This window comes from Rhincodon typus, chromosome 27 (genome assembly GCF_021869965.1).
Source record: "Rhincodon typus isolate 14 chromosome 27, sRhiTyp1.1, whole genome shotgun sequence".
Classification (NCBI taxonomy): Eukaryota; Metazoa; Chordata; class Chondrichthyes; order Orectolobiformes; family Rhincodontidae; genus Rhincodon; species Rhincodon typus.
The window spans coordinates 11,151,218-11,166,810 of NC_063358.1; the positions used below are offsets into that span (position 1 = coordinate 11,151,218).

The following is a 15,593-nucleotide window of genomic DNA, read 5'->3' on the forward strand; positions in this document are numbered from 1 at the left end:
GCAGCATCATAGGAGCTCCTATGATGCTGCTTGGCCTGCTGTGTTCATCCAGCCCTGCACCTTGTTGTCTAAGAAGTAGTTCAGTTTTTTTTTATCCGTCAGCAGGTTGTGTGTTTGTGGAATTCCTTTTCCTAGAGCGTGATGGAGGCAGGGTTCTTGAATATAGAATCCATACAGTGTGGAAAGAGGCCATTCAGCCCATAGAGTCTGCATTCCACCCAGACCCAGCCCCCTACCCTATCCTTGTAACCTTGCACTTCCCATGGCTCACTCTCCTAGCCTGCACATCCCTGAACACTGTGGGCAATTTAGCATGGCCAATCCACCCTAACCTGCACATCTTTGGACTGTGGGAGGAAACTGGACCGCCTGGAGGAAACCCATGCAAACACGGGCAGAACGTGCAAAATCCACACGAGCCTGAAATTGGACTCAGATTCCTGGTGCTGTGAGGCAGCAGGTGCTAACCACTGGGCTGCTGTTCTGCCCTTTATTATTACTAAGGCAGCACTAGAAAAGTTGTTGACTGGCAAGAGGTTTATCCGCAGTCAGCTCAGCTGTGATCTTATGGAATTGTGGAGCAGGGTCTGGGGCTAAATGACCCTCTCCTGCTTCTAATCTATATGCTGAGATGTCCAGTGCCCAGGGCTCAGAAGGCAAGGTTAAGACTCCAGCGCCATTTACTGAGCAAACATTGCAATGTCAGAAGCTGCTCACATTCAGGTGAGACACAAAACTGAGGCCTTTTCTCCTCCCTCAGATATCCCCTAGCATTATTTTTTTGAAGATTAGGGGAATTACTTCCAATATCCTCACAGGCCGTATTTATCTCTCATTCAACATCATGTAAATGGATTACCTGAACAGGACAGGGTGTGACAGTAGGTAGTGAGTGGGAGCAAATACCAAGGCTAAACTTCCTTGCTTCACCAGAACTACAGGTGACGTGATTTATTGTGACTTCAGTGCTCTAGTACGACCGAGACCCATGCTGAGCTCATCTCCATGCCTCACACCTCACCGTGAATAACACGTTTATCAAATAAGTAATAAAAAAACAGGTAAATGTTTGATACAAGATGCATTCCTAATGTAACAAACGAACATGTATCAACCTGCCAATCCTTTCAACTCAGCAGGCTGTGAGAGTGGGTGAGATTCCAGGTTAACTTTGTGATGTAAATAAGGCGGGATGTTTTACCATCACTCCAGCCTACAACATGCATGTAAAAGTGCATGTTGCCATAGCAACCTGATGTTCCTTTGAGTGAACTGTAACACACTGTCACCACATGGGACGAAAGTGCAAGAGTTACCATTTAAAGTATCTCGGAAAGTAACTCACAGTAACATTTCTTGTTATGTAGAAGATTGATGAATGAACTCTGTGCAAGGCCAACCACTTTGAGTGGGTGTCCAAAATAACTGCAAGAAAGGACCTGCACAGTCGATGTGTAACTGAGTCCAAGGATTACCAGGCCAATGTGGGTGATCTGCTGGCAGTAATGTTTGTCCTTGTTGGCACTCTGGGCACTGCCCCACCAACGTTGCTATGTCTGCATCCAGTCCTGGCCATCAGACATAACTTCTCGCCAACACGTTCATTTTGGAAACTCCTGGATGACCCTGGTGGAGTTTAGCCAGTATCTAGTGATGACCTTTGCTTGGGACAATCGGTCTTGCACCCCAGAACAATATGCCATCCTCTACTGTGATCTGGTCTCTCTGGGTCTAAAAGGTTTCACTCCTGGTTGTGATGGCCCTTCAGTTTCCCCCATTACCACCAGCAGTTTCAATTTTACCAGGACCAGATCTTCCTGCGTTCAAAGTCTGATGTTGTCAGCTGTGACTGGAAGTGTGTCCAAAAAATTTAAAACCATTACGGACTCTTCCACTGGCATTACCACCAGAGGTGTATCTGCCAGTAGGACTCAGCTCAATGCATCCATATTCGCTGCTTGGCCTCCCAGAAGCTGTTCAAACTTATAATTATACGCACCTAGTATTAGAGACCACCGCTGAATTTGGCCCGAAGCTATAGGCAGTGCTGCCTTGTCCTCTTTAAGTAGACCTCGCAGGGGTTTGTAGTCCCTTATTATTACAAATTTACATCATTTAAGGTTTTGGTGGAACTTACTGACTTCAAATATGACCACCAAACCTTCCTTCTCTATCTGGGTGTATTTACACACTGCATTAGTCTACATTAGCCAACATCCTGGATGCATATTCTATTGGGCATTCCTCTCCATTGGGCCACCTATGGGCTAATGCTACCCCGATGCCATACAATGTGGCACTGCATGTCAATACTAGATCTCACTTGGGATCACAGTGTGCCAATAACTTAGAGGGTGATAGCTATTTCTTCACTTCCCTGAAAGCAATGACTTAGATATGCAAACATTTCCAAGGCTGAGCCTATTTTAAGAGTTGATACAAAGGTGCCAGGATGGAGGCCAGGTTATGTATGAACTTTCTGTAATAATTCACCAGCCCAAGGAAAGACCTGAGCTCCGGTACAGATGTGGGAGTCGGGGCACCTTTGTTTGTCCTCACCTTATCTTCCAATGGGTGTCACCTGGTCTTGTTGGCTCTATAGCTGAAATAGATCAATTGCAGTGCCTGGAACAAACCTTCTTCCCTTCCAAGGCATTGCACCTGCCTGGGAGAAACATCTAAGGTCTATGTCCAAGTTCTTCAAATGCTCCTTCTTGGTCTTCCCTGTTATAAGCACATCATCTGGACAAATGATGACCTTGTCAAATATTCTCCAATGTCCCCTGAAAAATTGTACAGGCTGACAATACCCCAAATGGCAATCTCACAAGTTGGTTCAAATCACTATGGGTATTGATTGTGGCATTCTTCTGGGAACCCTTAATTAACTGCAATTACAGGTACACATGGCTCATGTCGAGCTTCGTGTAGAACAGCCCCCCTGCCAGCTTTGTGTATAAATCCTCTATGTGAGCGAATGGGTATTTATCCATCCACAAAACACAGTTTACTGTTTGTTTAAAATCCCTATAAATGTGAGCGGATCTGTTGGCTTCACAATCGGTACAATCAGTACTGCCTATTCCACAAACCGGACTGGTTTCAGGATTCCCTCGCTTTCCAGCCTCCTGATTCCTGCCTCTACTTTTACCCATAAGGCAAATGGCACTGGATGGGCCTTTCAAAATCATGGAATTGCTTTCTGGTCAAGATGCAAGGTGGCCTTAACTCTTTTGATAGTCCCTTGACCTTCCTGAAAAACTTCTGGGTATTTAATTAGGACTTCACTCAGGCAGCCATTTTCTAATCGAAAAATGACCAGCCAATCAAGGTGAATCTTTCTCAACTAATATCATCCCATCAAGCTTGGGCCCGAGCCTTTTACTACAATCAGTGGTAACTAAACCAAATGGTTCGCACAAGTGACTGGAACTGAAGTTGTACCCTTCATCTGAAAATGTTCCCCAGTATAAGTTCTTAGTCAGGCCAAGGTCTTGTGCAAACTTTAGGATTGGAATCCAGAGCGAATTTCGTTAAAAACTGGTTCCGCGATCACTGAAACAGCCAAGCCAGTATTGACCTCCATTTGAACTGGGTGACTATTTAAACAGGTGTTTATTTTGATTGGTTCTGATTTGGATGTTGCTAAGCAATTTAACTGTTCCAAAGCAGCTGTAGGTGGACGTTCCAGGATATGAACTCCCCTAGATACCAGTCTATTAGTTCTCTTACAAATAGGGACACTTTTGCTGTCTCAAATCTGCGTACCGGCAGCAACTACAATGGCTTGCTGGCTCCGATCCTAAAGAAAATTTTAACCATTTGGCTGAGGCTTGACTTTGTTTTGGGGTTTTGTTGTGGGCTGAACTAGAGTCCATCTGCTCAGGATATGTCCTGAGTGGGGCTATATAATTGCCTTCACTCAAGTGGTGTCCCCCAAGCTCAGTCAGACTGGCGAGTGTGTTCACTTCCATCGGAATATTCTGCAACTCATAAGCTCCACTTGCTGCATTTTCTGATAACAAAGCCAGTTGTAGTGCCTGTTTGAAGTCCAGCTGGGCTTCTGCTAATAGGTGCTTTTGCATGATCACATCATTAATCCCACATACCAAACAGTCTCTCAGCATCTCATTGAGTCTTAAACCAAGGTCACATACTTCTGCCAGTCAACTTAACCTTGTCAAAAACCCTGATACAGATTCTCCTGGTTCTCAAATTGCCAAGTAAAACTGATAGTGTCTCAAAATTATGGGGCTTGTGACTGTAATATTCCTTAACTAAATCAACTCCTGAAAGATTTTAGAATCTGGTGCCTCAAGAAAAGTTAGTCTCCTATTAACCAAAAAAGCTGCAAGTCCACAAGCTGTCAGGAGAATTACTTGTTGCTTTCAATCTGCCTCAATGCTATTTGCCAGGAAGAAATAACTCATTCTTTCCACATACTGAGTCCAGTCCTTGCCGGTACGAGTCAAGTTTCCCAAATAATGACATGATGACAGAATTGCTTACAACAACTCAAAGACGACAGTTGCGAGTGAATTTCTCCAGGAACGTGCTTTTCTCTGATCACCGCTGAAATAACTCCACAGGAGCGGGTATCCCATCACCAAGTCACCCTTTATTTACATGTGGAGAGTCCTTGACACTGATCTAGCTCCCTCAGAGCCAGCTCTCGGAGTGAACAGAACCTCTGACACACCTGTTTATATCTTTCAGCCAGGGCTCACTGATTGGACCAGGTTAACAGCCCCAATCAGGGATCCCATATTCTAAGAGATCCACCTGCCTGACGTCGATACAATCACTACAGGTAAATGTACCGTAATGATACCTGGCCTCCAAGGTTTAGATTACAAGGAGACATTACACAAATCAACATTGCATTTCTCTGAATTTGAGAAGGTTAGGTGATGATTTAATTGAAAGTTTCAAGATATTAGGGGAAATCAGTGGGCTAGATATAGAGCTAATTAAGAAACACATCTTCTGACAAAGGCTCTTAACAGTTTGGAACTCTTTTTCACAAGTGTCAACTGTTCATTTTAGAAATGAAATTTATAGATGCTTGTTAGCCAAAGCGTTTAATAGGGGCAATGGCAGGTTTATGGAGTTAAGCTACAGGTCAGACATGTGACTTGTAACAGAGTGAAGAGTAAAGTTGTTCTTTAGGTTTTGCTTTTCCTGAACATTATTTCTTCAAGGTATTAATATGGGAACTGAAGAACGGACTGTGACATGAAGGGATAGAGAGTATGAATCTAAGAGGCAACTAACAGATAACTCAGTCCCTGAAGCATAATCTTTCTCCCAGTATTTTCCATTCCCCTTACAATAAATAATAACATTCTATTGGGAACATTACCTGCAAGTTAAACTTTTGTGATTCACGCATGAGGACACTCAAATCCTTTTGCATCTCAAAGCTCTGCAACATCGTGATACGTTTTGGAAGATCTAATGCAGGAGGGAAGTGTACAGTAAATGGCAGAATCCTAGGAACATTAACACACAGAGGGATCAAGGTGTATAGGTCCACAGTTCCCTGAAAGTAGCAACGCAAGTGGATAAGATGGCCAAGAAGGTATATGGTATCTCGCTTTCATCGCTAAGGGCATAGACTATAAAATTGGCAAGTCATGTTGCAGCTCTATATAATTTTAATTAGGCCACATTTGAAATATGGCATTCAGTTCTGTTTGCCACTCTACTAGAAGGATGTAGAGGCTTTGGACATGGTACAGGAAAGGTTTACCAGGATGTTTCTTGGCTTGAAGGGTATTAGCTAAGATGATAGGTTGGACAAACTTGGCTTGCTTTCATTTGAACATTGAAGGCTGAAGGGTGACCTGATAGAAGTTTACAAAATTATGAGAGCCACGGATAGAATGGATAAGTCAGAGTCTTTTTCCCCAGGGTAGAAACGTCAATTACTTGGGGACTTAGGTTTAAGGTAAAAGGGGGAAAGCTTTTAAGGAGTTGTGAGAGGCAAGTTTTTTAACACAGACTTGTTATATGGCTTGAATACACTGCCAGGGGAGATCGTGGAGGCAGATACAATAGCAATATTTAAGAGGCAGCTTGACAAATACATGAATAGACAGGGAATAGAGGGATGTGGACTGCATAGAGGCTAATGGATTTTAGTTTAGAAAGGCATCATATGTCAGTACAGGCTTGGTGGGCCGAAGGCCTGTTTCTGTGTTGCAGTGTTCTTTGTTCTTTGTACATTCACATCCTAGTTGTTAATGTACATAACAAACAGCAGTACAGTGGTACATTGCTGGTCACAGACTTCCATTTACAAAAATATCTATCAACATCACCCTTTGCCTCCTATTTGTAAGCCGACATTGGGTCCAGTTTGCCAACTTGCATGAGCTCTTACCTTTTGGGCCAGCCTTCCATATGAGACTTTGTCAAAGGACTTACTGAAGTCCATGTAAACTACATCAACTGCACTACTCCCATCAACAAATTTAGTCACCTTTTCAAAAAAATTCAATTAAATTAGTCAGACAGGATCTCCCTCTAACAAATCCATGCTGACTATCCCTAATCAATCCCTGCCAAACCAATTATTGATTCGTCTTGTCCATCTAAATGTTTTACAATAATTTCCCCACCACTGACATCAGACGAACTGGTCTTTAATTACCTGGCCCATCCCTGTTGTCCTTCTTGAGCAAAGGAACCACATTAGGTATCTCCCAGCCACTTGACACTGCACCTGTAGCCAGCGAGGTATTAAATAAATCTGCCAGGGCCTTTTGTAGACTTTTTATATTCTGTTCACAACTTCTGACCTATTTTTATGCTGCCAGGAAAATATGGCAACCATACCTGCCAATCATTCAGCTAAGTTATTTTTATAAATTGTAAACCATTGTAGTTGCAGCGTAAATCCCTTCTTACACCTTTGTAACCTGAAAAATACCAATTCATGCCTACTTTCTACTGCCTTTTACCCAGTCAATCTTCACACCCATGTTAATATGCCGTCCCCTACACCTTGATCATCTATTGTCTATAATACCATTTGACATGACAACTTCTCAAATGTTTCCAGCGAATTTACATTGAATATATCAGGAAGGGTGGCACGGTGGCTCAGTGGTTAACACTGTTGCCTCACAGCGCCAGGGACCCGGGTTTGATTCCACCCTCGGGCAACTGTCTGTGTGGAGTTTGCACATTGTCCCCGTGTCTGCGTGGGTTTCCTCCTGGTGCTCCGGTTTCCTCCTACAGTCCAAAGATGTGCAGGCTAGGTGGATTGGCTGTGGAAAATTGCCCATAGTGTTGAGGGTATCTAGATTAGTTGGGTTATAGGGGGGTGGGTCTGGGTGGGATGCTCTGAAAGCCATGTGGATTTGTTGGGCCGAAGGGCCTGTTTCCACGCTGTAGGGATTCTATGATCTATATCCACTGGTCCCTGTTATCCATATTGGATAGTACTTCATCAGAGAACTCCAATAGATATGTCAAACATGATTTCCCTTTCACAAAACCATGTTGAGTCTGCCTGATTAAATTGAGCTTCTCCAAGTGCCTTCCAATAATTTCTTTATTATTTCCCTCCTTGCTATGGGGGCGATGCAGTGGCTTTGGTGTCAGCTTCAGTGCCAACAGTCTGGTGGGTCCGATCCAGAAATCCTTACTTTGGCGGCCTCCGTGCGGTTTCAGCAGTGACGTTCCGTAGACATTCCATAAACCCAGATTGCTATGGAGGAAACAAAAGCTGAACTTTGTCTTAATTATTTCTTTTAATAATTTCTGTAATTAAAATGGCACTGAACTGTGGTGACTTATACACATCTCACTGTATTTTCATAAATACAAGTGACATAAATTGCTATTCCATTCTATTCTAATAGTTTTTAATATTTTCTTATGATAGATTTTAAATTAACTGGCCTCTAGCTTTCTACTTTCTGTCTCCCTTTCTGAATAAAAGGAGTAACATTCACGATCTTTCAACCTTTTGGGATCATCCCCAAATGTAGGTAGTTTTGGAAGATTAAAGCCAATATACCATTCATCTCAATAGCCACTTCTTTTAAGACCCTAGGATGAAATCCATCAGAATCAGGCACCTATCAGTTTACAGTTCCAACTACTCAGTACTGCTTCTCTGGTGATTGTGATTTTCCTGAGTTCCTCCCTTCCTTCCAGTTCCTGATTTATTGCTGCTTCTGGGATGTAACTTGTATCGTTTATGGTATAGACTGATGCTAAAATACCTGTTCAATTAATCATCTATGTCTTTATTTTCCCTTATTATTTCACTGGTTTCACTTTTTACAGGATCAATACTCACTCGGTTAATTCCATCTTTAAATATTTATTAAAACTCTTACTAACTATTTTTATATTACTGGCTAGCTTTTGTTTGTATTCTAGATTCTCTCCCATTGTTAACTTTTGGTCATTCTTTGCTGTTTTTTACATTCTATCCAATCTTCTGATCCACCATCTTTTCTTTGGACAATTGTTTGTTCTTCCTTTAGTTTTATCCTTCCTCTCTCTTCATAAATTCTTAATCTTACAGTGTCATAGAGCCTACAGCATGTAGACAGGCCCTTTGGCCCAAATTGGTCCATGCTGGCCAAAATGTCCATCCACACTAACCCCCATTTCCCTGCGCTTGGCCCATATCCTTCTAAACATTTCCTATCCATGTATTTGTCCAAATACTTTTTAAATGTTGTTAATGTACCCACCTCAATGACTTCCGCTGGCAGCTCATTCCATATGCGTACCACCCTCTGTGTAAAAAAGTTGCCCATCAGGTTCCCATGTATTCTTTCCCCTCTTATCTTAAACTGATGCCCTCTAGTCCTCAATTCCCCAACCCTGGGAAAAAGACTGAGTGCATTCACCCTATCCATGCCTCTCATGATCTTATACACTTCTATAAGATCCCTCCACAATCTCCTACACTCTAAAGAAAAAAAGTCCTAGCTTATCCAACCTCTCCCTATAACTCAGTCCCTTGAAGGGAGTCCCTGAACTCAGCCACCTAACTGACTGTATTCCAGATGGTATCTGGAATGCTGCGCACTATGATCTGTGATCCATTTTAGGAGGTATGTAAGTGCTTTGGAGGCAACTCAGAGAACGTTTATGGCACTAATACCTGAAATGGGGTTCTTGACTTATAAGAAAAGCTTGGACAGACTTAGTTTGTACTTGATAGAGTTTGGAAATGTAGGAGGTGACTTGATTGAAATGTATCCGATCTTGAGGGTAGATTACAGGACAGATGTGAAGAGGATGTTTTCTTTTATGGGAGAATTGAGAAAAGGGGTTTCTATTTAAAAATCAGGGATTGCCAATTTAAAGCAGATATGAGGCAATTTCTTCTTGCTTAAAAAGTTGTCAATCTTTGTAACTTTCTTCCTGGAAAGATGGTAGAAGCAGATTCATAGAATCATAGAATCCCTACAGTGTGGAAACAGGCCTTTTGGTCCAATAAGTCCAGACTGACCCTCAGAGCATCCCACACAGACCCATCCCCCTATAACCCACCTAATCTACACTTCCCTAAATAGTACGGGCAATTTACCATAGCCAATCCACCCTAACCTGCACATCTTTGGACTGGAGACCTTGAATATGGTCAAGTCAGGTGTAGATGGATTCCTGTTAAGCAAGGAGGTTAAAGGTCATATTCAGAACAGCCATGATCTCTTTCAATAACACAACAGGATCCAGGAGCTGAATGGCCTACACTTATGTCCATACGTTCAAAATAGTGGCAAAGGCTCAAGGGGCAGAGTGGTCTCTTATTATTTCTACTTTAAGTCATCCTGGTGATCCCAGATTTAGAGTCTGTCCCAATGAATTTGTCATGGACAGAATTTATGTGTTCCCTTTACTGCCCATGTTTGTTATGTTTTGTGTGTCAGGGTATATGATTTCTTACCCTTGGTGTGGCTCCAATATTAAATAATCATAACATCAAGTTTTTGAGAGTTTAAAACTAATAAAAGTTATTCACCCTCACGTATTTATCCTGCATTTAAAACACAATATCTCACATGTACATTCCCATGTGCACATTTGCTCAGGCAAAAGCCGCTAACAGGTAGAGGGAGCAAAGTGTTACAAATTATGGCTAATTCGGTCTTTGGTTTACAGCATACTATCACCTATTGTCGGTTTTTTTCATTGAAGATGATGGTTTAGCGTTGAGTTGAAACTCTTGTGAAGCAAAGCATTCTCAACAGGCTGCGATGTTTCCTGCAGCTGAGTTTCTAGAGGGTTGGTTGTCAGATGAACTTTCACTGAAGCAAGTTGGAGGGAAACTTATCTGTACTGGGATCTCCCTCTGTGAAAGGCATTGGTGTTAATTACCTTGGCTGCTTAGATTACTTGCAGTCAATTAAGTGGCTGTTGGTAAAATTGCGTTTGTAGGCATCTTCTAGGTAATAATATGGCTCCCTCATCATGTGCTTTTTACAAGTTCTTTGTAACTTTATGCTGCCATCTATGTAAGTTGTTATACCATCAATAAATCTTTGTTTCATTAGTGAACTTGGATAGATGGTTGTCAAGTATGTCATCCCAATCATTAACAAACGTAGAGAATATTTATTAGCAGGAATGCAATGGAGGAAGATTCAGTCACAGCTTTCCAAAGGGAATTCGATAAGGATCTAAAGGAAGCAATATACAGGCAATGGGGAAAGGATAAGGGAATGAAACTAACTAACTCCCTCTTGCCATGGCCCAGTATGGCCTCAAAGGCAATGGCCTCTTTCTTTACTGTAACCATCCTATGATTTTTTTTTTCCCCTCTATTCATTCACGGGATGAGGGCATTACTGGCTAGGCAGCATTTATTGCCCATCCCTAATTGCCCAGAGGGCAGTTAAGAGTCACCCATATTGCTGTGGGTCTGGAGTCACATGTAGGCCAGACCAGGTAAGGATGGCTGTTTCCTTCCCTTAAGGGAATTAGTGAACCAGATGGGTTTTTCCTGACAATTGATACACAGTCATCATTAGATTGCTAATTCCAGATATTTATTAAATTCAAATCCCACCATCTGCCATGGCGGGATTCGAACCTGGGTCCCCGGGACATTATCTGGGTCTCTGGATTAACAGTCCAGCGATAACACCACTAGGCCATTGCCTCCCCTTGCAAGTCACAGTCTTCAAAATCACACAGACGGTAGGCAGCATTCCCTCTAAGTTCCATGCACAGATGCTTCGGTATTCCAGGTATCAACCTGAATCACAGCAGGGACCTCTGGTTTGGGAAATCACTGGCATGCACAGACCTCAGAGCTCCCTGCAGCCATAAAGAGAACTGGGTAGACCAGAATTGAATGCAGTATTCCAAAAGTAGCCTAACCAATAAAAACAGAAGTTGCTGAAAAAGCTCAGCAGGTCTGGCAGCATCTGTGAAAGAAAAAAATCAGAGTTAACGTTTCGGCTCCAGTGACCCTTTATCAGAACAGAGTCTGAGGAAGGATCACTGGACCTGAAACTTTAACTCTGATATTTTCATCCCAGATGCTGCCAGACCTGCAGAGCTTTTCCAGCAACTTCCGTTTTTGTGGCCTAACCAGTGTCCTGTACAGCCGCAACATGACCCCCCAACTCCTATTCTCAAGGCACTGGTCCAGATTCACTTCAGCCTCAGTGTGTTTGGACTTTGTTGCCTTTTGTCAAATTATCCTCTCCTTTTATTTAAAGATTCCTAGCCTGATGATTGACTTGAACTAGAAGAAATTTATAAAAGATGACAAACCAATCACATATTTATAGAACAAAGCATTAATCAAATGTCCTGCTTTTTAAACAAACATCATTATATAGTCTGTATTAAGAAAATTAGCATGTCAATTTACTGTCTGACTGAAGGATCTTTGGCTGAAGAAAGCAAGCAGCCAAGTGTCTCTTATGCAATTAGACTAACAGATTCTAGAAGGCTAAAAAAAAGGTCATTTATAGCTTCAACCCTTTTATTTCTGAAATAGCAGTCAACCTTAATGATCAAACTAGTGCACGGATTGAATATTCATTAGTCATTCTCTCATAAACCTCCATTCTGGGGCAAACTGCGCATGGCTCAATGCAGTTTGAGAGCTCATCATAATTACCCCATTATTCCAGAAGCAGAGAGAGATATTCTTATTGATCCTATATGTCATGTTAAGCAATGCAAAATCAATTCGGAAGATTCAGATAAGAAAGAATGACATTTATGTGCAGCCTTTCATAAACTTGGAATGTCCCAAAGCTAAGTTAGGCACTGTGAGTAGGACCCTCATCCAAGGGTGGCTGAGACCAATTGTTTCAATGTTTTTGCCTCCATATTGATCAGGAATCAAACCTGTGACTTTTGCTGTTTCTGTGACTCCACTGCTCACCCAATAGCTTCATCAAATAATTAGTGGAGCCTCTCGTCTGTCCAAGTTTTTAAAACAAGGTTCACTGGTGAATTGAATATTCATGCCTGGGAGCTGTGAATGAAGCTGAACATTGAGCAATCATCAGTGATCATACCTGTTTCATAGAACCCCTACAGTGTGGAAATAGGCCCTTTGGCCCAACAAGTCCACACTGACCCTCAGAGCACCCACCCAGACCCATTCCCGCCTATAACCCACCTAAGCTAGGCATCCCTGAACACTACAGGCAATTTAGCATGGCCAATCCACCTAGCCTGCACACCTTTGGACTGTGGGAGGAAACCAGAGCACCTGGAGGAAACCCATGCAGACACAGGGAGAATGTGCAAACTCCACACAGATGGTTGCCTGAGGGTGGAATGGAACGTGGGTCCCTGGTGCTGTGAGGCAGCAGTGCTAACCACTGTGCCACCATGCTGCCCCATTTTATGATGGAGGATTAGTTATTGATGAAGCAGCTGAGGATATTTGGGCTAGGATACCATTCTGAGGGACTCCTACTGTGAGATCTAGCAACTGGGATGGGGGAATCCAACCTATACGACCATCAATGGTGATGGGGAGGTAATGGCTTAGTGGTGTTATCACTAGACTATTAATCCAGAAACTCAGCGGGGTACTTGGGATCAAACCCCACCATATCAGATGGTGGAATTTGAATTCAATAAAGGATCTAGAACTAAGGGTCTAAAAATGACCATGACATCATTGCTGATTGCTGGGAAAAACCTGTCCAGTTCACTCTTGTCATTTAGGTAAGGAAATCTGCCTTCCTTTCCTGGTCTGGTCTACATGTGACTCCAGATCCATGGCAATGTGGCTGACTCTTAGCTGCTCTTGAAGCAATTAGGGATGGGTAATAATGCTGGCCTAGCCAGTGATGCCCACATTCTATGAGTGAATAAGAATAAATAAAATCTTTGTACTGGGTATGACTTCATAACTGGACAATTTTTCTCAAACATCCCTCTTGACTTTAACCAGCTTCTTAACCAGCCTATCCATATTTGATGCAAATTTCAAAGAATTATGTACTTGAACCCCTAGGCTTCTCTGTTCCACAACACTACCCAAGGCCCTACTTTTAATTGTATAAGTCCTGCCCTTGTTTGTTTTACCAAAATGCAATACTCGCATTTATCCAAACTAAATTCCATCTGCCACTCCTCAGTCATACTCAGTCAAATGTTGTCTTAATGTCAAGGACACTTACCTCACTTCGGGAATTCACCCTTTCAGTGCATGTTTGGACCAAGGCTGTAATGAGTTCTACAGTCTAGGTGTCCAGGATTAATGAGTGCTATAAAAAAAACCAGTAACTGCAATTGGTGGAGATCTGAAACAATAGCAGAAATTGCTGGAGAAGCTCAGCAGGTCTGGCAGCATCTGTACAGAGAAAAGCAGAGTTAATGTTTGGAGTCCAATGACCCTTCATCAGAATCTTGTCTATAGATGCTGCCAGATCTGCTGCGCTTCTCCAGTACTTTCTGTTTTTGTATTAGCGAGCAGGTTATCGCTGAGTAAACACCAGTTAATATTACCACAAATGACACTTTTTATCACGTTGTGCCTGTGAGTTTTTTTGGGAAATCCTAGAAACCATTCTAGTCACAGACACCATATTCTTGGCAATGTGACATTACATTACAATTTGGAAATGATGATTAGCGATCCTTGAAACTCAAACTCTCTTTTATCATAGAAGTAAGTAAGTGGTTGAAAATACAACCGTTTACAACCCAAAATTTGCAACTTTTTTCTGGTGCACATGTTTCTGCTGTCCCTGTCTTCAAGTAAATAACTCAAACATTCTTCCAAGTAAAACAAACTGAACCCTCTTCAAACCCTCCCACTCCCTGGACAACATGTCCATCCTGGGCCTCCACCAGTGCCACAACGATGCCACCCGAAGGCTGGAGGAATAGCACCTCATATTCTGCTTGGGAACCCTGCAGCCCAATGGTTTCAATGTGGACTTCACAAGCTTCAAAATTTCCCCTCTCCTGGCCGCATACCAAAACCAGCCCAGCTCGTCCCCGCCTCCTTGACCTGTCCGTCTTTTCTCCCACCTACCTGCCCCTCCCTCCCACTGACCAACCCCCATCCCAACTCCCTACCTACACTCACCTTTACTGGCTCCATCCCTGCCTCCTTGACCTGTCCGTCTTCTCTCCACCTATCTGCTCCTTTATCCACCTTCCAACATCACCTCCCCCTCTCTCTATTTATTTCAGAGTCCCCTTCCCCTCCCCCATTTCTGAAGAAGGGTCCAGACCTGAAACATCAGCTTTTCTGCTCCTTTGATGCTGCCTGGCCTGCTGTGTTCATCCAGCTCCACACCTTGTTAACCAAGGTAACCTGTTTTGATGGAATTACTCTGTAAGTTTGTTTGTAGTTCCATGTTTATTATTGTTTCTTTCCCATACCCTATTTCATGGTCCCATATTCCTAATGTTTTTTCAGTTCAGTCATGTTCCTGCCACCAGTCACAACGTACTGTTGGATTGGATCTCCTGGAAAGTCACAGCCACCATCTTTACAAAGAGCGATGTGCAGCAGGGAGCATGTGCCCGAGGCCAAGAAGCTGAATGAGGGAAGCTTCAGAGTGGTCTTCTGTCAATGGGATGTACAATGGGGAGCTTCACTCTAATCAAGATAAGTGCATGGAAAGCAGCAGTTTTACAAACTACATGTTCTCAAGGGCATTGAAGGATAGGCAATTGAAATAACTGCACAGAGGCCGGTATCCCATCACCAAGTCACCCTTTATTTCCATCTGCACAGTACACTGGCTGTGGTCACCCAGCTCAGAGTCAGCCTCTCGAGTGAGGAGATTCTGAATCCCCTGTTTATATCTATCACCCAGGCCTTCCTGATTGGCCCAGATTAACAACCCCAATCGTGGATCTCATAGTCAATAAGATTCATCTGGTTCCAATCACTACAGCAATAAAAGCTGGCTTAAGCAGTGATGTGCCATTCTCTGAAATAGTAAAAATCATTTTAAAGTGTCTCTTACAGTCTGGGAGAAACTATGCTGTGGACTTTCCATCTGTCCCTGACAAATCCCTTGTACTTTATTTTATTTCCTAAGTGTCAATGATCAGCCTGCTTTTGAGCTCCTAACCATCAAACCACTTAATCTTACTGTCAGGCACACTTCAGAACAAGT

At 42.7% G+C, this 15,593-nt stretch overlaps 1 protein-coding gene across 1 annotated transcript in view; it reads left to right on the forward strand.

Annotated features, from left to right (window-relative positions):
- The window catches only part of ptafr (platelet-activating factor receptor), a 90,940-nt gene extending 75,784 nt beyond the window's left edge, over window positions 1-15,156 (forward strand). The window contains exon 3 of the mRNA XM_048613297.1: window positions 14,885-15,156. The gene's annotated coding sequence lies outside the window, so the exon portion shown is untranslated. The remainder of the gene's footprint in view (window positions 1-14,884) is intronic.
- The last annotated feature ends 437 nt before the right edge of the window (window positions 15,157-15,593 follow it).